At 47.0% G+C, this 25,215-nt stretch overlaps 1 long non-coding RNA gene across 1 annotated transcript; it reads right to left on the bottom strand.

Moving 5' to 3' along the window:
* Positions 1-779: 779 nt before the first annotated feature.
* Positions 780-10,073, bottom strand: LOC116154701 (uncharacterized). Its single transcript, XR_004138639.2, has 4 exons — positions 9,929-10,073; positions 5,230-5,364; positions 2,797-2,891; positions 780-883 (listed from the first exon to the last, which is right to left on the bottom strand). It is a non-coding gene; the product is annotated as an uncharacterized LOC116154701 (long non-coding RNA).
* Positions 10,074-25,215: the final 15,142 nt, after the last annotated feature.

Below are 25,215 nucleotides of genomic sequence, written 5' to 3'. Positions count from 1 at the left end.
GGAATGTTTTAAGGCTGGCTCACTAAGGCAGCCATCTAAGCAGCCTAAAGTAAAGCAATCTTGATCTCACCAAGAGCCTTTGCTGTAAATCAAGGGAGAATGAACACACCGGCCGGATGGAGGAGTGGGCTGGACCCCCGCCCCCGTGTGCCGCCCTCTGCCCACTGCGAACCTGGAAGCACTAGATGCCCAGGGGGCTTTTAAACCCTTGCCCACCGTCAGAAGGAGCTGCCATGCAGAGCACTGAGCTGCTGTGTAAGGCTGGGTGACTGCTTGTCCACAGATTTGTTGGAAAAATTCAGGCCATTGGTGGCAGCTGGACTAGATGACCTTGTGGTTATTTTCAATGCAGTGATTCTTGTATCCTCTGAGGGAGGCCGCATTCCTGTTACTAATTTTGTCATGTTTCCCATGGGGATTCTGTTGCAAAAGACTTCTGCCCTGATTTCCACTTAGGGGGTCACTCGGCTGGCTTCCCTTCTCTGCCTACAGTTCCTTCTCTTTAATACGAGGAGAGGCAAGGCCCCTGACCTTGATGTGCCCCCTCACAGCTCCTCCTTGGACCCTCTCCTTCCCGAGGGAGAAGCTTCACCATGTGGGGCTTTGACTATGCAGGGCTTGAAGTCAGGGACTCGGTGGAGGTCTGAGAGTTGGGGGCAGAGGGAGGATCCAGGTCTGGCTTGACAGAAGTTGGGGGCTGTGCCACCCACAGAGGAGGCCTGTACTTGCCCAGCTTTAAGACCGAAGAAAGAGCCCAGAGTCAGCAGCCGAGACATCACTGGTTTAATGGATGGGGGAACTTACATGTCTGAAGCGAGGTCCTGGGGTGACTCCCCACCGTGTGCGGCAGACAGCGGGCAAGACAGGGCAGCAGTCTTCGCTCCTGGGGACAGAGGGAGGTTAGCAGTTATGGGGGAATTGACACCAAGTTGGCCATTTGTTACCATGGAAACCACCGGAGAGGCACGCCCCTCACCGCCCCTTCAGTAACAACAATCAGTAGGTGGGGCCTGGGGCAAGTATGTAGGAAGGTCAGTCACAGGAGTCGGGTACAGGTGAAGCAGGCATTGGGGATGTGCAGAGACCTTGGGTGACCTGACCACACAGTCTCCCACCACACTCTGCCTTCACCCACTTCAGCACCCACGAGAGGTAACGTGGTAAGAGCTGAGGTCGGGGGGGCTGTGCGCAGAGTGAAGGATGCTCCACACTCCATCCTCAGCGCCCCCTATCCTCAACAGCCTCCACGCTCAGCATCCTCCACTCTTTCCACCCAGTCTACTTCCTGCACATGGGGTCTAGCTCTTGGCCTCCACCATGATGACAGAGCAGATTCCAGGAACAGAGGTGACATACAAGACGAGCCTCCCTTTGGGGCCCTTAAAGCGCTGGATAGTCACTCAGTTGTGTCAGAGCAGGCAGATAGCCAGATATGAGGAGAGAAAGGGAGGCACGGGCCAAATGGCAGGAGACCATACATCTTGTAAACAACAGGAGTCCTTGGGCCTGGCGCTTGGGACCGACCGTTTGGTAAGTAGACAGCAGTGGGCAGTGTCAGGATGGAAGCGGAGCTGGGGCAGAAGCAGCTCCAGGCTTTGGAGCTGGTGGCCCCTCGTAGTGGGACTGCTCGGGTGTGTGGCTGCCTTGACTGACTGCGTCAGCACGGACCTTGTTCTAAATGGCATGTGTGCACTTGCGTGTGCACGTGTGCTTTCCTTATTACACGCATGCTGCATTGGCTTACATGAAGCTTTTATAAATGTCTCTGCTCCAGTGCCACCTTCCCATAGACGCCTTCCCGGACTTGCCTGCCTGAGATAGCTTCCCTGTTGCTCCCCACGCCCTCACATCGCTTTACTGTTTGTTACTGAGCTGGCACCACTCCCCGTGACATTATATCTGTTTCTTTACTTATTTATGGTCTGGCTCTGCCACCGGCACAGCAGGACCCTGAGACCAGGGACTCTGCCTGCTTTGTTCGCTTTGCACCCTCAGTGCCTGAAATGGTGCCTGGGACACTCAGAGCAGATGCTCGAGAAACACCTGATGATTAAGCAAAATAACTCATGAATGAACCACATAAACGGTTTCTAAATTACAGCTGTGAAAACTGCCCCCAAGGAGAAGCTGCGGAGTGCTGTGAGAGCACGTCACCAAGGCTGCGTGCAGGTCTCAGCTATAAACAGGGGGTCCGGTCCGGAAGGGCCTCTTCTGTTGGGCCAGATGGCTCGACAAGCAGGTCGGTGGCTGTGGGACTTCGCCTCTGTGGCAGAGATGCTGGACCTACTTGGGTCCCTGCCACACTTGGTCTCTTGAGCTGCACTGTCTAAAGCGTTAGCTACCAGCAGGCCATGTGTGCCTGCTTAACTTTAAAATTAAATAAAATTTAGAATTCACTTTCCCAGTCCCATGTGTCACTTGTGACTAGCCACATTTCAAGTGCTCAGCAGCCACGTGTGCCTAGCGGCCACCACCCTGGGCAGCACGCGGGACGCGGACTATTCCCATCACTGTAGGCACTTCTGTGGGGCAGTGCTGGACTAGTGTTTCCAGCCAGCAAGCCAGTAGGTATGGCAGGAGCTCACTGCCACACCTGGCGTCTGTATCCATTCCTATTAGCAGTTCCAAAGATAGGAAGGCAGAGAGAAACAAGAGACCTGGTTACCAGTGACCCCCAGGGGATCACATTACATGTTTTGTAGACTTGCTCTTCCCTCTGAATCACAAACCAGTCAACCTGTCCCTTATTGTGTCTCCACTCCACCCCCTCCCCTTACTCTAAGAAGCAGCTCTTACCTTAGGCACAGAAACAGAATCCAACACATGAATGCTCTTATTCGCACTGTCACATTTCCTACTGGAAGGAGAAGGATGAGAAGCTCTGACAGTGTCTGCAGGGGAGGAACAAAGGGAGAACTCACTCAGACTTCAGACGGAGGCGCGTCTGTAACCAGCGACACCACTGCCGAGGAGCCGGGGGGGCAGGTGCGCTGCTCCCGTCTCAGGTTAAAGCACAAGATCATCGTCAGGAGAAAATTACAGGAAGAGCAGGGCCCTTAAGCCCCCAGAGCAAGGTGGCTGAGACGGCTCAGAAGCCCGCACTTTCCAAGCAGGCCGTTTCATCATTCGTCCTATCTCTGTTTATCCCTCCTCTGTGCTCCTTTTGTACTTCAATTCTTTTGACAGGCCCAGCCAGGCTTAGCTGCGCTAAGGACAGCCAGAGACAGAAGATTTTGTCCCCACTTGCGCTGGAGCATTTGAGGGGGTGCAGCCATTTGCGGTGGCAGGCGGGTGGCAGAGGAGTTTTCTGTGAGCCAGTCCCAGGCAGGGAGCAAACCCTGGTAGACAATATTGGATCCACTTGGTGAGTTATTTCTTCCCGCCTGGACCTTCACCTTCTAGGGCAAAAACCTTGGCTGATTTAATAAGGGAAGTGATAAGAGCAACAAGATGTGAGGCTGAAGTCTGGGAGGACACAACCCCCGTGCTGCAGCCAACCCCACCCCCGGCAGTGCATGGAAATCACATGGGTGCGTGTCTTGCGGGACCTGGGTGTACGGCCAGAAATGAAGACAATTCAAAGGTGAAATTATTAATACACACATGAATTATTTGTCATCTCCCACTTGTTAGAGAAACACAAACACTCCTTGTGAGATTCTATGTGAATGTTATTCCTTGAGTAAGTGCAGGATAGATTTCTCCTAGCAGCTCAACACCCAGGCTTATTGGTGACTACATGTGAATATGCTCATTTCCAAGGATCAATTACAAGCGACGAATTCTCTGTGCGTAACAGCCTTTGTCAGAGCCGATGTCTCACACACCTCTTAACTAGACAGCCCTCCCGGTGTCACTCCAATGACCAAGGAGCAAATAGGAAAAATGAACCATCAATCAATTTAATGCTAGCCTTTTCTTTCACACGAAAACCTCCACTCAGCTGATGATGACCGACATAAAAACTAAATCCATCTGCTTTATCACTCCTCTCCCAAAGGACGAGTCTGAGAAGCAGGGAAGAGAAGGAAATATGTAGGGTTAGCCTCACCTTTAGTCACTGATCTGCTCTTGTGCTAATTACATATCCACCTGGGCAGGGGGTGGGGAATCAACTGTTAAAACATTCTTCTTGAAGTTTAGTGCACATTGAGCATAAAATGTGGAGGTGTGAATCATAGGAAGATCTCTGGGAGTAGGATTCTGGGAATATCCTGTTTAATGTGATGGAAAATATCTTAAAATGGGGTCTGAAAATATGGTTATGCCATTCCCCCATTTATTCAGTCATTGAGAAAATACATATTGAGTTCCTATTATGTTTCAAATGCATGCTGGACATTGAGGACACAGTGGTGACCAAGACAAAAAACATTCTTGCCTTCATGGAGCTAATAATCTGGGGGTGAAGACAGATGTTTAATAAGTAAACGAGTGAGGTAAGTGTTGCTGGAGGAGAGGCATGGAGTGTTATGAGAGCATGTCACTCCACTGTGACAGTCCGTGGTGGGGCAGTGACTGATGCCAGGGCCCTTTCTGAAGAAGGGACACTTAATATGCGATTCAAAGTGTGAGCGGGATTTAGAGAAAGGAGGTGTGGGTTGCGGGGTAAAGAGAGACAGGCACCTATGTAAGCCCCAGGGCAAGACAGAGTGAGGGACGTTTGAGGAACAGAAGTAAGACAAGAATGGCTGATGCAGAGAAAACAGGGCCAAGTGTGACTCATAATGAAACTGGAGAGACTGGAAAGGGTCCGATCCTACACAGCCCTGTAATCAGGATGAGGAGTTTAAAATTGTGCAAAGGGAAATGGGGAAACAAAAAACTCTAAGCACAGGCATGAAATGCTTCAGAAACATCTGCCTGTGTGCAACAAGAGTGATTCCAAGGGTGTAAGACCAGAGGCGTGGGGTCCAGTTGGATGGCTAGTGCAGTGGTTCAGGTAGGAGACAATGGGGGTTTGGACTAGACTAGGAGAACATGGATATTTGGGAAAATGGTGAGGCTCAAGAGATTCCCAGGAAACAGAACCCATAGCACTTAATGACTGATTAGATGGAGGGAGAAGTGAGGGTAAAGAAGGAATCAAGGATGACTCTCAGGTTTCTGGCTTAAGCAGTGGGGTGATGCTCCTCACGGAGCCAGGGTACCCCAGAGGACGGGCAGGAGAGGGGAGTGGGGAAGAATATGCCAAGTGCAGTGTGGGAATGTTGAATTTAAAATACTTACAGAACATCCAAGTGGAGATGCCCAGCGGACACACTGATATACGGTTCTGGTGCTCAACAGGAATGAGGCTGTGTAACTATTCCACGTGTATCTCCTTTTCCTGACTCATTTAGACAAAGGAACATAGATAATCCCCTGGAAAATCAGTTATAAAAATGAAGGTTAGAAGGTATCCATTGCCTCTAAATTCAACTTCTGAAGTCATCCCAAATACATTACCCAGAGGAAGAGAAAAGTCGTGTGCATTAAATTCTGGTTTATAATAGCAAAAAACTGGAAAAGAGTTCAGACAACAGAAGGGGCTAGTTAAATAAATTATAGTATACCAACAAAATAGAATATCGAACAGCTACTAAAAACAGTAATTATGGATATTTTACAGCAGCTTAGAAAATGCTTTGTCATTTAAAGCAAAACAAGATTTAAAAGTCTATTTATGCTATGATTATAATTTTGTAAAACGGGATCATACATGAACTTGAATAAAGAGAGCTGACTTGCTAAATGGTGGAATTATGGTGGTTTTTTTGTTGTTAAAATGTTGTTTGTGAACTAAGCATGTAAACAAGTTAGATAAACATGGTTTTGTTCTTTCATTTTTGTTTCTGAAGCAAATGAGTTTCCATCTTAGATAATCGTGGGTGCCGTCTTGCTGAGTTGGGGGACTTGCAGTTGTGTATGGCTCAGTGGACGCTGTCAGCAAAGATCTCATCTCCCAGGTCTGCCCACAATTACTCAGGAGTTTCATTTCTGAGCACGTCCTAGTGTCTCTACTAAAAAAGTCAGAGGTCCTTGGAGCACACGTGAGTCTCCACCAGGTTCCCACGGCCTCAGTTCTTTAAGCTCAGATCCTTTTCCTTCCCACTGGCTCCCCAATCTCTGGAGACTGGGGAACTGAACACATGATTGAGCTCTTCTCATTCTTTTCCTCTATTCCTGACTTGCCTCAGGAACCTAGTAAGAATTCACGGCCAAGTGTTTGAGACAGTCTCTCCTCTGTTTTGTTCAATGTTTTCATCATCTCCATTTCATCCAAGTCTTCTTGGTGAACATTTGCAAATGATCATAACGATGAAGGGCCAGTGGTTTCCAAAGATGAGGTGCCCTGTGGATCCTGGGTGCCCCTGTTGCCATTCTCAGCCCTTCAGTTATGCCCCTGGCAACCCACAGGGGGACAGGAGGGGTTCTGCTCACAGGGGGATCCTCGGTGCTGACAGTGCCAGCACCAGCTGAGCCAACATGCAAACCTCCTGGGTCAGGTGCCATCCTGAAACAGGTTGTGAGCAAGCTTGCCGTACCGGTAGGACCCTTTGTTTTTCAAAAAAGGAGAAGCTGTGCCTGGGAACTAGGATAGAAAAGGAACTCCAGTGGCAAAGTACAGTGAGGACAGATTTCACGCTTTTGAAATAAGCCGGGCTACGTGGCAAAGAAATCAATGCCAATGAAATAATGGAACATAAACTCTCAGAGGTAAAAGAGCTTTTTTTCATTCTGGGAGGAAAACACAAAACCAAGCAAAAATGGATTTAAAATGTCCTTGTCTTATGTTTATGACAAATGGAGAATTAAGCAGACTGGCTGGTTAGGCTGGCTTGGAAGCTGAAAATGGCTGAATATTCAGATGCACCCTTTCTTCCCTAGGGCAGTCACAGGAAGGGGCAGTGAATGCCACAGCGTGGGGGTCGGGGTGTGGGACGGCCAGTGACAGGAGGGGCTCAACAATGGAGCCCGGCATGGCACGGTGTGTGCTTCGAGCAGAATACCTGTTCCAACTCCTCTCTTCCCCAGGCAGGGGGAGATTTCATGTCTCTCTGGGATGTGATGTTCCTTTGGAGATGGTCAAAGTGATACTTGAAGTTGGGAGAGCCCTTGTGTCTGTAAGGCATGACTGCACTGCCCTCACATAATAGCTGCCGAGGTACACGAGTTACAGTTGGCAAAGGGATGGCTCAGTGTTTTTACAAATGCCCCTAGCCTTGTTATGGTTTTAACTTTCTATCTGGAAATCATTTGAGACTTACAGAAGAGATGCAAAGATAGTACAGAGAGTTCCCATATACCTTTCCCCTAAAGTTAACAACTGACACAGCCATTTTTCAAAACACAGAAATTCACATCGGTGCAGATTTCATGCACATTTCACCAGTTTCCACTAACGTCCCCTTTCTCTTCCAGGATCCAGTTTCAGAGGCACTGCATTCAGGTGTCTGCTCTTTTCCAGTCTGTGATATATCTCAGTCTCTCCTTGTTTCTTTACAACCTTGATACTTTTGAAGAGTGCTGGTCAGGTGTTTTGTGGAATGTCCCTCAATTTGTGTTTGATGTTTTATCATAATTAAACCGGGGTTATGGACTTCAGGAAGAAGCCACTGAGGTGACGTGAGCTTCATGTCACATGGCATCACCATGACATCACTAGGGATGATCACCTTGACTTGGTTAAGGTGCTACCTTCCAGGTCTCTCCATCGTACAGTTAGTGTTCCTCCCCCCACCTATTTCACTCCTTTGAAGAGAGATGTTATCTCCAGCCCACACCTGGGGGAGGGAAGGGGTATTAGAGAATTTGTGGACATATGCTAAAACCACCACAGAAATTAATAAATATTTGGAGGGAGTTACTTTGAAACCAAGTAGTTTTATTATTTTAAGTTAAATTTACTTTTTTTTTCTGATCACAAAAGTGGTAAAGCAGAAAACCTTAAATCTCACCTATCTCACAAAAACCCAAATCTAAACCAATCACTCTGTGTTTACTATTTTTAACTGATTTCTTAAATTTAGGACATTGTGAACATACTTAAATGCAAAGTTATATTTGGGAAGGCTATAGGGTATGATATGACTTTTGACTCCTTCATTGTCTGGCACCTACCAAGAATGGGTGCTTAAGGCCAATACCATTATCTGAGGTTTAAAAATATACGGGCTTCTAATTAAGAGCCTTCTAACAGGGCAAACAAAACCGAGATTGAGGCTGTATGTGCTGAGACGGGTCGGGGGCAATGAGCAATCTGAGCACAGCAGCCTCGCTCTCACCTGCCGACCTCTGAGGCAGAGACCAAAGCCGTAAGTCTTCCACCATGAAAACCGAATCATTTAGACATTCCAGAATGCCAGCTTAAATCTCACTTCAAAGTGTTTAATTTCCATGGACTGAAAAAAAAAAATCCAAATGCTTTCCTGATCATTTTAGGAGTGAGACTACCCCTGGTGCGTGGGGGAAGCCCAGCTGGGAACAATTAGGACTCAGTTCATCAACACCATGTCTTTGAAAAAAATCATAATTCAAATCTATTTTTCTAATATCAAGAGTGTCCCAGCAATATTATAGTAAAAGATGTAGGAAAAAATTAGATGGCATAGAAGTTGTAAGCACTTTATCAAATTGACACTGAATGTCCATCAGTTCACGCCTAGAGTTCAGCTGCCATCACCATGGGGAGTACAAATAATATAAACCTGTGAGCAGCACGGGTGTCCTTCCACTGTCTCCCGTTGCTTTTCTCAGGTAAACTGACCAGTTCGTCGTCTGTACTGAGGGTCAGGGAAAATACGCAGACAGTATTGCGACCTCGAGGAGACCTGTTTTCTTTCACTGTTGCTCCATATTGACTGACAGGGATTTGGCTCCACTCTCTTTCCCTCCCTCCCTCTCTCTTTCCTCCTAAGAAAACAATACTTTTGTTGTTGAAGTGGCTGGTGGGCAACTAAGTAAAATAACTCTCTGTGTCTGGAATTGACATTGTGTTGACGTTGATGTTGGTGCTAAGCAAGGCAGGGACGAAGTCAGACTCCTGCTACGTTGAAACAAACAAACAAACAAACAAAAAGCACAGGCCATTTCTCTTGTCCACAAGCCTTGGCGAGGAGGCGCTTCTGGGTAATCGCCACCAGGAACGACGGAAGTGGCGTCTGAGCGGTGGCTGCAGTACCACCCCAGAGGGCTTGTGACGGACACTTCTGAGTTTGCAGGCCTGGCCTGGGACCCCAGAAACTGCACCTCTAACACGTCTCTGCACTGTGCTGGTGCCGGGGGCCCGGGGTCACAGTCTGATCATGGCCTTTACAGACCGAGCTATTTGGATCAATTATTTTCGACACTGGTTGCCTTGCTGACTACGTGGATGTGAGGAACTAATAATGCAACACCAGGACGAAGTCAGATCCAGCCTGCCTTGCTACAATTTCATTCTAATTAACATCTGCTCTCTCTTGGGCTCTCTGAAAAAAATCTTTTGATGTTCATATTTGTAACCTGCCCCCCCCCCAAAACGAGCATGATGCAAAGTTCATGCAGTTGCCAAACGGTTCATGTGTGAAGACAAAAGATTTTCCTTCTTTCTCCGATTTGAGCAATGTTTTATTTTGTCTTTAATGTGGCTCGAGCAGGTGTTTCTTTCTCTGTGACATCTGGCAGGCTGCACTGGCTCAGATTTTCCGATCTTTTCTCACCCTTTCCTTTCAGAATATGAGGTCCTAGGGCTTGGGGCTTGCTTTGTGTTCTGGGGAATCTCTGACAATTTAAACTGTAGCTCTTCTAGTCTCAGATGAAAACCTGTGGCTTCTGGAAGTCATAAAGTCCATGAAAGAATTTTGGATACACTCTCAGGCCTTGGCGTTCTTAGTTCCAAGCTCCAAGACTTATCAACTCTCAGACTTGAGAATTCCAAATACAGCCTGCCCCTCCTGATTCTTACCTCAGTGAGGCACGCTGGAGACGAGCTTCAGGAAAACAAGCCAGAAGAACAACAGAAACACCTGAAGAAGCAGCACAAAGGGCTCAGCAGGGACTGGAAGTGAGGACCAAAGAGGCTTTCTGGAACGCGTCGCCGGCGCCTAGAAAAGAGGGGGAAACAACAGCGTGAGACGCTGAGTGGTCCCTTGCTTGCTGGGCGATCGCTTTTTGGGAGGGAGATGCAAACAGAAACTTGAAATGGACAAGGCTGTTATTATGCTGACATTTTAGTGCATAAGCAAAAACGGTGCTCATTTTGGCCACAGAAGCAGCTGGGATAGAGCCAAGGGCAGGGTTCGTTGTGGGCCTGGGCCAGGTAGTGTCCAGTGTAAATGATCAGACGTGTAAAACTGAGTCTGGCAGTTGGATAGACAAGTAAGAACAAGACTGTGGTTAGGGACTCCTGACTGAAGCAGACAGGTGAGGGTGGGGAGAGGATAACTTTATTGAGCTCTCTCCATGGATTTGCTTGGGTTAAGAGTGTGTGTGTGTGTGTGTGTGTGTGTGTGTGTGTGTGTGTGTGTGTGTGTGATCATGGGTGGAGGAAGGCGAGGAGGGGTGGGATAGGGTGGGAAGCCATATCAGAGAATGAAACAAGCAAAGGTGCAGATTGCCAGATAAAACACAGGGCACCCAGTTAAATGTGAATTTCAGGTAAACAGTGAATATTTGGGACATACATGAAATAAGTATTTGTCGTTTATCTGCAGTTTAAATAGATACCCTGTATTTTTATTTGCTAAGTTTGCCCACCCTCAATTCAAGAGGTCGAGGTCAGATGAAGCAGGTGGGCAGCAGCCTGGTGGAGGTGGGCTCTGCTCAGCGGTGGACTTGCTGTGACAGTGGCAGAGCTCCCTGGGTCCATGGGGAAATCAGGGGACCTGCTTCACCAGGTCCAGGGGGAAAGCTGTAGACAGCACTTCTGTGTCCAACTGGACTTTGGCCTGATTGTGGACAGAACAGTAATTTTAAAACCTTTCACACTTTTTCTAGGGCTTTTTTTCCCCTTAAAGCAAGAGCAGGGTAGGAAGTCCTAGGGGGCCGGGGGTGTGACCGCAGGCAGAGACTCTAAGCGTGAGATCCCCCTAGCTAGCTAGTAAGTGTGACCCAACAGGGGCAGAGGGGGAGAAGAAATGAACGAGCCTCTCTCTGCTCGGGCCCAGGCACTCTCTGTTTGCGCCTGTATTTTCACAGCAGCCACTGTGAAACGGTTGTTATTATTAACTCTTCTTTACAACATGTCACATAGCCAATAAATGACAGAGCCTGAAACTGACCCCAGTTCTACAACCGCAGCAGTCTCTAACCTTCCTGAAGCATCCCACTGGGTCCCCTCTCTCGCCATGGCGGATAATGGATGTCAGGCATTTCATCTTCCTCTCCTGGGTAGACGCCGAAGTGGCAAAGTTTCACCCTGAGATAGACACCTGGAAGGTGAAGGAAATAGTTGCTGAGGTCAAATTGAAAGCAGAAGGCTGGGCTGGACTTGTCCAGCAGGTAAGACCAGGCTCTTCTAATCACAGGACCATCAGAAGAGCCAGCATAGCGAGAGAAGGCATGGGTGACCGGGGTCTGGTCCTCAGGCTGCTGAAGACTCAGAAGGTTTAAGGGAGCAGCAGCAGAATCAGGAAGCCGAAGATAGGATGGTTCCCAAGTGGTGCCATCGATTGGCCAGGCACTTGGGATATAGTGATGATGCCAGAATGAACTGGTCCCTGCACTCAAGGTCTTAACAGTTTAGTGGGGAAGCAGATAGCAAACAAATAGCCATAACTAAAAGTTCATGCAGCTGACTGATGTGCTGTGGAAGAAGTACCAGCTATAATGAGGGCGTGAGTATTGTAATCACATGGCCCAGACTAAGAGGGAGCCAAGGCCCCTCCCAAAGCAACAGTACAGACCCTGCAGAGCAGGGGCTCAGAGTTTGTCCTGCAGGTTGGGGAGATCTACTCTAGGGTAAATGAACTGGTCTAGTGAACAGGAAGGGTAAAGGAGCAGATGAAAGCTAAATGTTGGATTCATTTTTTCCAGCCTATCCTTGGTGGTGAGGCATTGGACTGGGATCTTGGTCGGGTTGAAAGTACATTATTGAAAGTAAATTATTCACAACTCTGGACGGTCATATTACTAAAATTGTTCAGATACATTCTTTAGCTGGATCTCAAACATTTCGTCACAGACATTTTGTGGGCATGGGTAAAGATGGGGCACAAGAGAGGAACAGTAGACAATGAGCAGACATAGAGGTATAAGGTTTCAAACTAGAAAGGTGGCCAACTATATTTAAGGGAAAGTCATCCATTGCGTATAAAGCTTCTACCTTTCAAAACATCCTGGCCATTTAAGATGTAAATTCCATAGGAAATTGACATTCAACTTAGAAGAGTCTGAGTGACTCTATAGCTAGAAATTAAAGTAACAGCCTCAGGAGGAGCCATGGCTAAACCAAAGCCTGGGGAAATCCTCAGCTTTGTGACTAGGTCTCCCAGCAAATAGATTATGTGAGGAATTGATTTTTGGCAGATCGGTTAATCAGAGAGTTGGCTCTCAAAAACATGGTGATTCAGGGTACTGTCCTGTTTCCATCTGATGTGATCCATTTATTTCTCAGGACTCTTCTAGATTCAAGGACAGAAACCCAAAATGGCTTTGGCAAAAATAGTAATTTACGGGTAGGACATGGGAATATCCTCTGTAATTGAAGAAGGATCAGAAAGCTGAACAGGAAGGGCAGAGGTCTCAGGGGCCGCTGGCCGGGAATGGGCTGGCCCACTGCTGGGGTGTCTGCAGTGAGACTCACATCCCACAGCTCCCACTCCTGGAGCGGGACTGACTCTTGGCCCAGTTCTGATTTGAAAACTGCAGAGAAATTCTTTTGCCTGGCCAGCATGAGAAAGGTGCCCAAGAAGAGGGGGAGGCAGATACTCCAAAAGAAGAGAGTGAAGTGGGCAGATGGAAGAGATGTCCCTTAAAGGCCTTGTGAGACACTGGGGAAGATGTTTTTGCCTTTTACAACCACAGTGAAGTTCTTGTGGATACGAAGGACAAACCGAGCCAACTCCCCAAGTCTCTTGCCTCCACCTGCCAGTTTAAAATGATAATCCCTGTCCTGGCTGTTGTAAATAGTGCTGCTATGAACATTGGGGTGCATGTATCTTTTCAAATTAGAGTTCTCTCTGGATATGTGCCCAGGAGTGAGATTGCTGGATCATATGATTAGAGTATTTCTAGTTTTTAGAGGAATCTCCATACTGTTTTCCACAGTGGCTGCATCAAACTACATTCCCAACAGTGTAGGAGGGCTCCCTTTTCTCCACAGCCTCTCCAGCATTTGTCATTTGCGGACTTTTCATGATGACCATTCTGACTGGTGTGAGGTGATACTTCATCGTAGTTTTGATTTGCATTTCTCTGATAATTAGCAACACTGAGCATTTTTTCATGTGCCTGTTGGCCACGTGCATATACTTTGACGGAAAAAAATGGAAAATAAAATGGCAATCCCTCTCCACCCTTTGTTTAGAAGGTGGCAGAGTTCCCCCTTCTCCCCCCAACATCCTCAGCACAGGCGACAGCAGATGGGTATTGCTAGTGGGAACAGAAAACCTGCTTGGCCAGATCGGGCCCCACTTTGAACGTGGCAATGGTTCTTTACTGAATTCCACAGAGGCTTCTCCTGAAGGAGATGAAACGAGGGGAGGGGAGGGGACACAGCTGAGGGGCTCTGGGGCGCTCACCGGAGCTCAGTGGGAATCAAGGCTGCCTGGCCGCCCTGAGCCCGGCCACGGGAGTGGGCAGGTGTGCTGTCTGCATAACGCCCTTGATCTCCAAGAGAAACGGGGGAGAGCCAATCAGGCGGTAACCTCCTGCCAAGGGCTCCATTAGCCTGCTCTGGTGGCTGCTTCTGAAGTGGTGGCCGCTGGCTCTGCTTGCTCTCTTGTTCACGGAGGACATATGGGCCAGGCAGGGATCAACGAGGAAACATCTGGCACAGAAACAAATCAAACAGCCCCAGCGACTAATTTAGGAGTGTTGCCTCTCCATTGTTCTTGCTGCGGCCCCGTGTGAAGGTCGCTGGGCGTGGCAGGCTCAGAGAAGCCGCTGCCCCACATCCACCAGGGCCCAGGAATCAACCTGTTTTCCTTAAAACTGAATCAATAGCTCCTCCTTCAAGGGTACAGGCAGCAGCTACCTATCTCGGAATCCTGAATTCTCCAGCATGCAGTCAGCCCCTCCTCGCCAGCCCCTAGGCACCCCTGTTTCTTATTAGCCATTTATCATTTTGCCTCGGAAGGCTCTCCTTTTTCTTTTTTTCTTCCCAAAAAGCTCCACTGAATTCAAGTGTGGCATGCTCTATTTCTGCGACTAAGCTTTTTCTCCTTTTGGTCCAAATAAAGGAAATAGCAAATATCAAAGAGCATGAGAGAAAAGGCACAAGTGCCTGGACCATTAATAGACGAGATGGCCGCGGTTCTGATTTTCCTGGTTTATATAATAGCTTCAAATGCTGGTGGAGCCAGAGCTCAGCCCTGCCAGAAATGATCTTTAAATTAAATACCCATTTTCTTTAAATTACCTTTAATGGCACAATACAACCACATAATTTTCAGCTTAAAAAGATGGTTTGGTAGGATATCTGATCCTGCCTGGATACTCTTTTTTTGGGGGGTGAGAAGCACACATCAGAAAGCTTATTTGTAAAGTTCTCCACTGGAAACAATATACCTTTCTCCGAGAATTTATTCTAAATTGTTCAAGGTGTGCTGTGGGATAAGCCAGGTCCTCTGTGTTTAACTGCATCCTAGCGCCCTGGTAACACCTGGCAGCACCACTGCTTTACCTCCTCACCTGGCACCACACGCTCATGGGGCTGTGGGTGCCCAGAGTCAGGGGCTCCAGGGGCTGACATCCTACTGCTAGTCAGTGAAGACTGTTCCTCCCTTGGAAACATTTAGAATTATCTCCTGGTCCTATTCCCAACAGAGAGAACATACTCCAGTCCCCATTCATTCAAGTCCCAAGGCAAGCAAATGCTGGGTTTCTCTGCTCTTCTATCCAGCTGTCCCCAGCCAGCTCCCAGCTCCCAGAAGTGATTTCAAAATTGCCTTAGTGCTTATCATCACTGGATTTTTCCAGTGCAGCACCAGCGCCCCTCCCTCCCCTCCCTCCCCTCCCTGATGTAGATGGGTGTCTGTTATAAGACAGGCTGTCCCCTAGGCAGGTGGGTGATCACTGGAGTGACAAGAGAAGTGGAACCTAGTCCCAGCTCAGTCACGAGCCTGCTGTGTGCTCAGAGACAAGTTACAACCTGTCTGTGACTCTGCCTCTGTACCTTCTTCTCAGACACACAAGTATAGGTCTTCTGATTTGGTTGTCACATGAGGTGGGAGTGGGTACCAGGTTCAGGGAAAGCTGTCCTTCATAAGCAAGGTGCTGACAATGAACGGTCATGGGTTTGGAGACCCTGTATTGTAGGTTTCAGAGCATCCCACTGTGTTTTAGCTACTCTAAGCTACTCAGGGACATATTCATTAATCAAGACTGCCAATGGATTCCTCCAGATTTCCTTGGAACCTGGCAAGAGGACAGTGCAAGGCACTGTCTGGCGCCTGTTTCTCTTGGTTGCGTGACTACCCGTTACGGCTGCCTAATGATGACAACGTGATCATTTGTCTAGTAATTACAAAGCACTTTCATTTTACTGCCTCCTTTAATGGTCCCAATAACTCTGGGGAATAAATATTAGTTCCTCTATTTTATAGATGAAAAACCTGAGGTTTAGAAAGGTTAATGACTTATTAAGTGATGCTCTAGCTACTAAGGGACAGAGTTGGAATACAAAGCCAGGAGTTCTGATTTCACTCTAAACTATTTCCGTCTTCCCAGTGGTTTTCAGGCTGGTTCCTCAAAGGTCTGGGTTTGGGGAAGTCTCGCGGGGGGGCAGGGAAGCTAAGCCAGTGGGGCTCAGACCCCTGGATTCAATCAAAGCTCCTTTTTTTCCTCCTGTTTTATAGTTACAGGATTCCACACTAAATCTGGTTTTAAACAAAATGTTTCTAGTGCTAAAAGAACAGTTTGTAAGCCACAACACTGTATCACACCCACTGAAAATGAAACCTTTTATCAGTCCCCTCTTTTGTACTCAGAAGATTCTTCACTCTTTGTTCTAACAATCCCAGCTTGAAATCCTCTTTCCCAGAGGAGCTGACTGCAGATCCTCTTTCTTTCCTCAGCTCAAGTGAGCCACGTTCTGGCTTTTGTTTTTGTTTTTGATGAGTGTCACTATTTTTATTATAATTCTTTGTTGTTTTTTTTTTTTAAATTGAAGTATAGTCAGTTACCTTGTGTCAATTTCTGGTGTACAGCATAATGTCCCAGTCATGCATATATATTCATCTTCATATTCTTTTTCATTAAATGTTATTATAAGATATTGAATATAGTTCCCTGTGCTATACAGAATAAATTTGGTTTTTTATCTATTTTTTATATATAGTGGTTAACACTGGTAAATCTCAAACTCCAAAATTCATCCCTTCCTGTTTTGGTGGACCTTTCACAGGAGGAAGGTTCTGTGGCCAAGGCAGTGGACACCAAGCCAAATGTGGTCGAGCCCAGTTAGAGGCCCCATTCCTTTCCTTGGAAGAACAGAACCACATGTTCCAACTTGCCTCATACATACAAAAGGAAAAGGCTAGTTTCCATTTTAATTACATGGAATAATTACATGTCACACATCTTCTAAGCAGTTTTGTAGTTGCTCTACTTGTAATGCCAACATTAGCATTCAAAGATGCCTCTCGCACTGTGTGCAGATGTGGGGTTTATCGGCTGTCATGTTCCTTGTGGCCACAAGATGTCAGGCAAATATGGTTGTGGGATGTAAGTGCAAGAAGGTGTCCCGGCTCCTGAAAACGCCACTGATGAGCTCATTGGCTGATTAAAATCCTTCCAATAAGCTTGTTAGAAGCGTCCCGGGAAAGTCTATGAAATGTGTCATATTGTTATCCTGTTGATGGAGGGGATGAACACCACTAGCTGGTAATCAGATTAAGATGAACAAATACTGATTGTACATGCTTGCACGATGAAATCCTGCATAATTAAAGGCCACCGAGTTTCCCAGCTTTTTCTCTAGCGTTTGCTACCACAAGCAATGTGTACTGTCTTTACAGAGCACCCTGAGTGGACCTGACTATAGGAAAGAAATAGTCTCAGTTAGAGGAGCAATCTCCTTTGAGAGTTTCTGTTTGAAAATCTGATGAAATAAAGAAATGGGTTTTAATAAGTATCATGCCACTGAGACATTTTACAAACCAAAATATATTGAATTAATTAAAGCCATATGTCTAAACACGTGAGTACATCTAATCTAGATTTGTTTACTCAGGGACTTGGGTGACAGGTGTTGTTAAATAACAGGCAATCTGCACCCCTACCCCCCAACTATTCTTTCAGTCTTCTGACTGACTTCCTATGACAGCTCCCTTGGGATCTGATAGAGGGAAGCAACGCTGACAAGCAATGGCCCGATCCAGTCAACAAGTGGTGACTGTGTCCTTCGGAGGGCTGGGTGCTCGTGGGGATGCAGAAGACCTGGAGGGCAGGGTCTATACCTCAGCCTTCCCTCCTTCCGTCTCATTTAGTCCCTTCTCTAGTTTTCTGTCTTCTGCTTCTCTTCTTAACCCTTCAAACGTTCCTTACTGCTCAGCTGGAAGATGAGGAGCCATGATTCACTTACCTTTTAAAACATGTTGACTTCCTACCACATGCTAAACTTTGGCCTAAAGATTCAAAGATGAACTGAAAATGGTCCTCACCTTGCTGATGGGAGAGTATGGTCATGGAGCAGATGAGCCAAAAATCAGGTCACAGCAGCCTGGTGATATAATCAAGCGAACGTGCCGTGGAGCGAGTGCACAGGCAAGGAAGGACTAATGCTGCTTGGTCCTGAGGCATCGTGCTACTCCACAAAAATGGTGGCCTGGAGCTGGCGGAGTGACCAGGGATAGAGCCGCCTGAAGAGTTAGAACACATGGAGGCAAGAGTGTCAGGGTAAAGGCTAAATGCTGTAACAAAGGAGCTACAAGGCAGTGACTTGGAATAACTCCATCTGTCTCTCACATGACGTCTGAAGGTGGGAAGTCAGTTGGATGAGGGGGCGGGTCTGCTCCACCAGGTCAGCCAGGGACTGAGAGCCTTCTAACTTGCAGCTCCACACTCGTCTGAGATTGGTAGAGCTACAGCTGGCTTGCTGCTAAGGGCGTGTTCCAATCGTAGGAAGGAAGGAGAGAAGAGGTCCAGGGCAAGCCAGCTCACTTCAGTCAAGTGAGGCAGAAGTTGCCCACTTCTCTTCCTCCTGCATTTCATTGGCTTGGAGAACAGACACATGGCCACATCTAGCTGTGAGGTGGCAGGCAGGAAAATATATTTTTAATAAGATGAAAAAGGGAAGGACGAGCTATCAGGAACAACCAGCAGCCTGCCATAGCAAAGGAGTTAAAGGGAATGCCATGTTGCAGAATTTGTACATGGTGGAGGGTCGCTGGATCATGGCTGATGTGGCTGGTGTGGTGGGGCCAGGCTGGGGAGGAGTGTGAAAGCTGTATTACTGAGAAAAGTTGAGTGAGGCGGACACGCCGAGCTTCATGTTTGGGGACAGCACTCTCTTACCTGGTGGCTGAGAGGTCATTCGGGGTGGACTGCAGCCCAGGCCAGAGATGACGAGGACTTCGCCCAGGGGTGGGGCAGGGGGGAAGGCTGAGGGGGAGAGCAGAATAGATGTAAGAACTGCTTAAGCGAGAATTGGAACTGAAATTAACTGGTAAGTTTCCACCAGCCACTTCAATAAAAAAGTGTTAACAAACCATATGACATTATTTCCACTACTAGCAAAGCCTCCTCCACAAAGAATAATAGTCCCGCCCTTCTCCCTTGGTTTTTGTTAAATATACACACTGGCAATCAAAGCAGCAGGGTGGGTCTTTCAAGCTTACCAACTTGGGTTCATGCTCGTTACTCATGTAACTCTCACAACCTTGTCGGTTCAGAGCCCTGAATGTGTTGTTACGTTGAGAGTGTATCTGCCACGCAGGGACTGAGGCACACAAACCAAGTTCGGAGAGACTGACACTGATTTAGCCATCTGTAGTGAGCAGAGCGGCAGGCAAGTGGAGAGACGCCGCCTGGACCAGCTCTTTAGGGGGCACTGTCCATGGGGAGTCAGATGAGAAGAGGACTGCTTTAGGGGTGCAGAACAGAGCCTGGGGATTATATATCTGATTATTAAATGGTGTTCAGCTCTGACAGCTCTGATGTATTCCTTTCCAAGGTGGGGATGTGGCTATTAGGGGCCCTGACATCTCGTGTTGCACTTATCAGGCATCTCACCCTAAACATTTCGAAACTTGGAAACTCTGGCATTTCCATCACTGTGTCCACATTAGGGGACATTTATAATTACACCCCACATATGGAGATTCTGATAAGAATCAAGGTCCCTGGGCCCCATCTTGGGAACTAATGGGAGTACATTTTATTCTGGAGATGAGCCAGAAGAGACCAAAATTTAAAGTATCAAAGACTGATCTTCCACAGCAGGGATCAGCAAGCTTTTTCTGTAAAAGGCCAGACGGTAAATATTTGAGGTATTGTGGGCCGTATCATTTCTGCCATAACCACTCAGCTCTGTAATGATGGCCTCACAACAGCCATAGACAATAGGTAAACAAATGTTCCTTAAAACCTTATTTACAAAAAAAGCAACCAACTGGATTTGGTCCATGAGCCGTACTTGACTGAATACCCCCACCCCTGGCTGGCCCAGCTTACCTCTTTGTTCACGGAATCTCCAGAAAGGAGTCAATATTATTGATTTTTTTGTACTAACTAAATCTTAATTATGTTCCACTTACCCTCCCTGAGTTTGCATCCAGACCAACCTGATTGGAATTTGGGACGTTTCTGAAGCTCCAAGTCACAGAGAGTCTCTTGCTTTAACCATAGATGCCTGTCGCAGCTGTGGTGTGGAATTCTGGTTGAGTTCTCAGAAGCCAGTCTTATTTCTTTCCAAGTTCCAGAGCAGCAACTCACTCTGTATCTATCATAAAACCCATTTTACAGGTGATGAATCCAAGTTAAAGTGACGCTTGTAAATGGAAGACCAGAGACTGGATGCCAAGTCGTAAAACTCCAGGACCAGTCGTCAACTCCACTGTGTGACGTTTTCCTGGGTTTATTCTAACTCTGTAAGTATAAACTGTAGACAGGGAAGCAAGTCAATTTAGTTAGTGTAATGACAACAGGAAAATGTGACAATCTGGGTATGATAGAAAATTATTAGAATTTGGGGGCTATAAACACAAAACAAAACTGAAATGTAAATCCAAGTTCACTGCCTAACACCCTCTTTATAGCTACAGTGAACATGACCTTTCTGGAACAAAAGAAAGACGATTTAGTTATCAAAGCCGAAGCAGGTTTATGCGACTGAGTGTTTGGGATTAAACTCTACACTTCATTAAGCATATGGTCGTGAGCAGTGTCTGCTTCCCACTGTACTGATGAGAGGGGACGTGGCCAGAAAAACCCTTCAGACATCTGGGAGTGGCTTCTGGCTACCTCCAGGCTTAGCAGACCGAATTCAGGAAAATGTTCATCCTGATACCCCTCATTGCTGCAGCAGTTGTGTTACAAATTGGGTCCTCATTCCAGCCAATGGCACACCTATGAAATCCTTCCTTACCTGAACCCCACCCCGTAGGGTTGGCCGCTCCTTCTTCGCTGTCAGTCATGCTCGAGGAAGGCCTATACCACTTCACCGGCTTACCCATTCATAGGTCTCTTCTTCTGTCTCCTTTGGGGCAACAATTAGGTTGAATCTTCCCACTTAGCATGCGGCCTGGCCCTCAATAGTCACTCCATAAATATTTGATAAGGGAAAGAAAGCCTCCCAATGCAACATTTTTTTTTTCACCTTCATTCTTTACATACACTCTCGAAGTAATGAGTGTGTGGCAACACTCACCTCTCCTTTCCCTTCCCCGTTCGGCTCCCTCCCATGCTTGTCTCTGGTGGGGAGCACACCTTTGCATTGAGCCTCCCCATGTGCCAGGCAATGTTTTAAGTGCTTTGCATGTCTCAGCTCCTTTGACCTCCTTGACACTGCTGGAGACCCTCTGCATGCCAGCTCCAGAATTAGACACCTTGGATTGGAATTCTGAATTCTTTACTACTTAGCTGTTTGATCTCCAGGTCTCACCTTCTTGGTCTATGAAATCATCAGAAAAATGATAGTATTCAAGTCTTAGGTTTCATGAACTTTAAATGAGATAATACACATCAGGTGCTGAGCACAGTGCCTGGCACCTAGTCGGAGCACTACTGATTTTTTAGCTCTTAATATAATGCTTGAGAGCTGAGAGATACTAGCAAATGAAAGCCCGTCTTTCAGATGTTTTATGCTGAAGAGTGTGATTATCTGCCTGGTCTCCACTCCTGTAAATGCACCCCATAGACTTGTACCATGGGAGCTACAGCTACATGGAGCCAGCACCTTGAGGGGCAGAGAGACTTCAAGGAAAAAGAGGAAGAAAGAGTGGCAGGCTTCCCTCTGATTCTGGGAGAGCAACAAAGATAATCTGGCCCCCACGCATGTTTGCGATGGACTAAGAGTAAGATTGGATTCTCTCTGGTGATGTAGCGAGTGGCCTTGCACACGTGCAACATAACAGCAAGATTACAAATGTCTTACTTAGGTGGTTAAACAGCTGGTCGGTGATCATTGTGTGCTGAGCAAAGCACCGTCCTGCAAGTCTGTGCCCCCTCCCTGGAGAATGCTCCCGCATGAGCTTTGTTACAATGCCGGCGAAGGCGGATGAGGACGTGATGTCCAGGCAGTGGAGAAGGAGGGGTTCCTGCCAGAAGCGACTCCAGGGTGTAGTTCGTGGGCACGAGGTGGAGGGTACGATGACACGGGTAAGATATTTCACCACGCAGAGGTCTTCTGACACACACCATTCAAATGGAAATGAAAACCATGACAAATTAAAGAAAATTAAAGGCTTTCTGCACTCCTTTCCGGGCGAGATACCTTCTGTGGGGTATGGCCCAGTCAGACGGATCAGAGGGGTCAGGGTTTTCCATTGCTAAATATACAGCAGCGCTGCATTAAGGAGGAAGCACGGGGAGTGATTTTGGAGGCTGAGGCATGTGGAGCCGGCTCCTTGAGGAGATGGCATGGCAAACCCACCCTGATGCGGGGGGCTTCCTAGGGTCTCCATCTCTTCTCCTTCCGGCTCTGGTTCCTGTCAAACCTACGCTACTTCCCTAGCCTTTATCTTGCAAGTGGAACATCTTACGTGGAGAATGTTAGGAGGAAGTACGCTTCGCTCCTGGGTATAAATAAGCAATGTTTCTGTAGGAGAAGAGAAGACAGAGCGGGAAGGGCGGGGAAGACAAGGTTTATCAGACAGAATACGTGCCAGTGAGGAGGGCCTGCACTGGAGTGTTAACACGGACCGGACGGCAAGGCCGGCGCAGGTGCACCCCGCGTGCACGGCGCGGCGGCGGCGGCGGCGCGCAGGCAGGGCCGGGGACCCGCGCCAAGGAGCGGACCGCCCGCGCTGCTTTGGCAACGCCGGCGGCGCTGGGGGAAACGGCTCCTGCACAGAGACACCGGGGATTAAGGGAACGCGGGGCCCCTCTGGGAATTATTTCCTTGGGGGAAATTCCAAAATGAAAGACATTTAAGTAACTCTAATAGTTATAAAAAGTACAGTTTAAAAGACTTGACTCCTCCTATGAATCTCAGTTATAAAAGCAGTATCTCCCATGCATGCATCTTAGTCGACTCCCGACTTCTGTTTAGGGATGTGTTCATTCATACATTCAACAAAAATGTAACAAACATTGTGGTGAGCCACTTCAGATGTACCTTTGATAGGCCAAGGAGGTGGGGACAGATGATAAATAAAATATATATTAAATAAGTAAAGTATACACTTTAGAAGATGAGAAGCACTATAGCAAAACAAAACAAAAAAAAACAGAGTAAAGGGAATGGCAGGGGTGGAGGTGTTTGACATTTTAGGTTTAATGAACAGGGTGCGGCTTATGGAAAAGCTGAGGGCTTAAAGGCAGTATGGGAGGATTCCATGAACATATTTGGGAAGAAAGTGGTTCAGGCAGAGAACACAGCAGAGCAAAAGCTCGAATTAGAAGTGGGCGTAGCTTGTTCCAACGAAGGGCAAGGGGGCCTGTGAGGCTGGAGCAGAGAGAGCAGGGGTGCGGTGGGGGGTCAGCAGAAGACTGAGGGGCTGTGGCATCTCACCTTAAGCCCATTGCGAGGACTGGTTTTTATGGTGATGGCATCACAGTGGCGGTCACCAGGAGAGTGCTCTCTTTCCACTGACATAGGGTTTCTGGGAGACCAGAAAACCACAGTTCTTGCTGCCACTGCAGTGGAGGCCTTAACCTGCTGTACACATCACGGTGCTGCGTGTGAGCTGACAGTGGTCAGCTATCTTGAAGCAGCTTCTGAAGAATCACTGTGATGCAACCACTCTAACTGTTCAGCTCCAAACAGGCTTTTTCTTTCTGCATTGCAATTTCCCCACCTCTATTTGTCCTAGCACTAGGCGGTAACATGCTGAGTGTGAAGAATGCGGGATTCCGAGTCAGAGATCACGGATTTGCCAAATCCATTACTTCGGTTAGTCTTAGACCTTTCTTTTCTTCAGATGTTAATGAGGCGGATCAAACCCTGTTCAGCTCACCGCACAGGGTGGGCGGATGTGAACATCATGCAAGGCAGTTCTTAGAGGGGGAAGAGAAGGGAAGTAACATGTCAGCCACCCAGTGCAAACCAGGCAATGGAAGGCTGGGAGCTTGGCATGATTTATTTCTTCCAGTAAAAGAAAACCTGTTGAATTCTGAAAAATATACAAATATAACTTTTTTTTCCTTAAGTTGATAAAAATAATTAGGTTATTGCTCTGAAGATTTTCTGTGTGTGTGTGTGTGTGTGAGAGAGAGAGATAACCCTAGGAACCCCGGATTAAGGCAAAAACAAGAAACTTCTGTATTTTTACAGGAATGGAAATGTAATTACATCGTAGAGAGTAAACTCCTTGAAGATAAAGTCTTTATCTTATTGATCTAGTCATGCCTAATAGCAGTGCCTTGTGGAATAAAGAATGGATAAATGAGAGTTGATACAGAATAGTGAACAGACAATAAATGAATAAAGAATGGCTGCACAGACGGATGGACAGATTCATGACTCTCCATGGGTCATAGTGGAGTTTTTTCTTACTTTGTTAATAAATGGCTTTGTCACTTAAGGAGGCCTCTCTGGCTTAGAAAATTATTTTTTGACTTAAAGAATGAGAATTATAAAAAAAAATAGTTGCTGACTACATGGAACGTTGGAAGAGGAGACACGGTAGTGTCTGCACCACGGATTTCAGTGGAGGCCACGCTGAACACTGTACTTCAAGCTGAGCTGAAGTCAAGGCCAATGCATTTCTCCTTCAGCAAAGTTCCTCTTTCAAAGCCTCAGTAAGACTGTGAAAGGCAGCATTTGAGTCCATTTCTCATGTGCAGAACGCGAGGGAATTTCCCTCACCTACTGCCTTCTCACCGTCTTTCTCTTCAGCTTCTTCATTCTGCCTTTCAGCTTCTTTCTCCTCTTCTTTTAATTACTGACATACGGCACCATTTACTGTTACATTTGCTCCTTCCATGGTACATCAGCTTATTTTGCTTTTCCTGAAGACGTCCATGTGGCGATCTCTTTGGCCTGTTTGAATCCTCTGAATGTCTCTTGCTCTGCTCCCCTACAGTTCTTCTCCATTCTTCGTTCTCCTGATCAGTTTTACATGTTAATCTCTTCTACCCAACCCTGTGTTGCAGCCGTACCTGCCGGTATCTCTCATAAAGAAGTTTCTGTTGGTCTATAACTTGGTGAACCCTTATTTCAAATGTTTGTGTTTCCTGCCTCCTTTATATTTTTAATGCTTAATGAGAATATTCTTATCTATTTTAGTGGATGGTTGAAGGATACATATTAGTCTTACTGTCTCTGAGAAAAGAATAAATATTATAAGCTTTGGAATTTACCTCATAAATTAGAAAGTAGAGGGGAGGGTATAGCTCAGTGGTACAGCACATGCTCAGTATGCACAAGGTCCTGGGTTCAATCCCCAGCACCTCCATTTAAAAAAAAAAAAAAGAAAGTAAGGCTTATGT

This window comes from Camelus dromedarius, chromosome 9, assembly GCF_036321535.1.
Source record: "Camelus dromedarius isolate mCamDro1 chromosome 9, mCamDro1.pat, whole genome shotgun sequence".
Taxonomy (NCBI): Eukaryota; Metazoa; Chordata; class Mammalia; order Artiodactyla; family Camelidae; genus Camelus; species Camelus dromedarius.
Note: the sequence above shows the minus strand (reverse complement) of the source record. Positions and strands in the feature narration are given on the sequence as shown.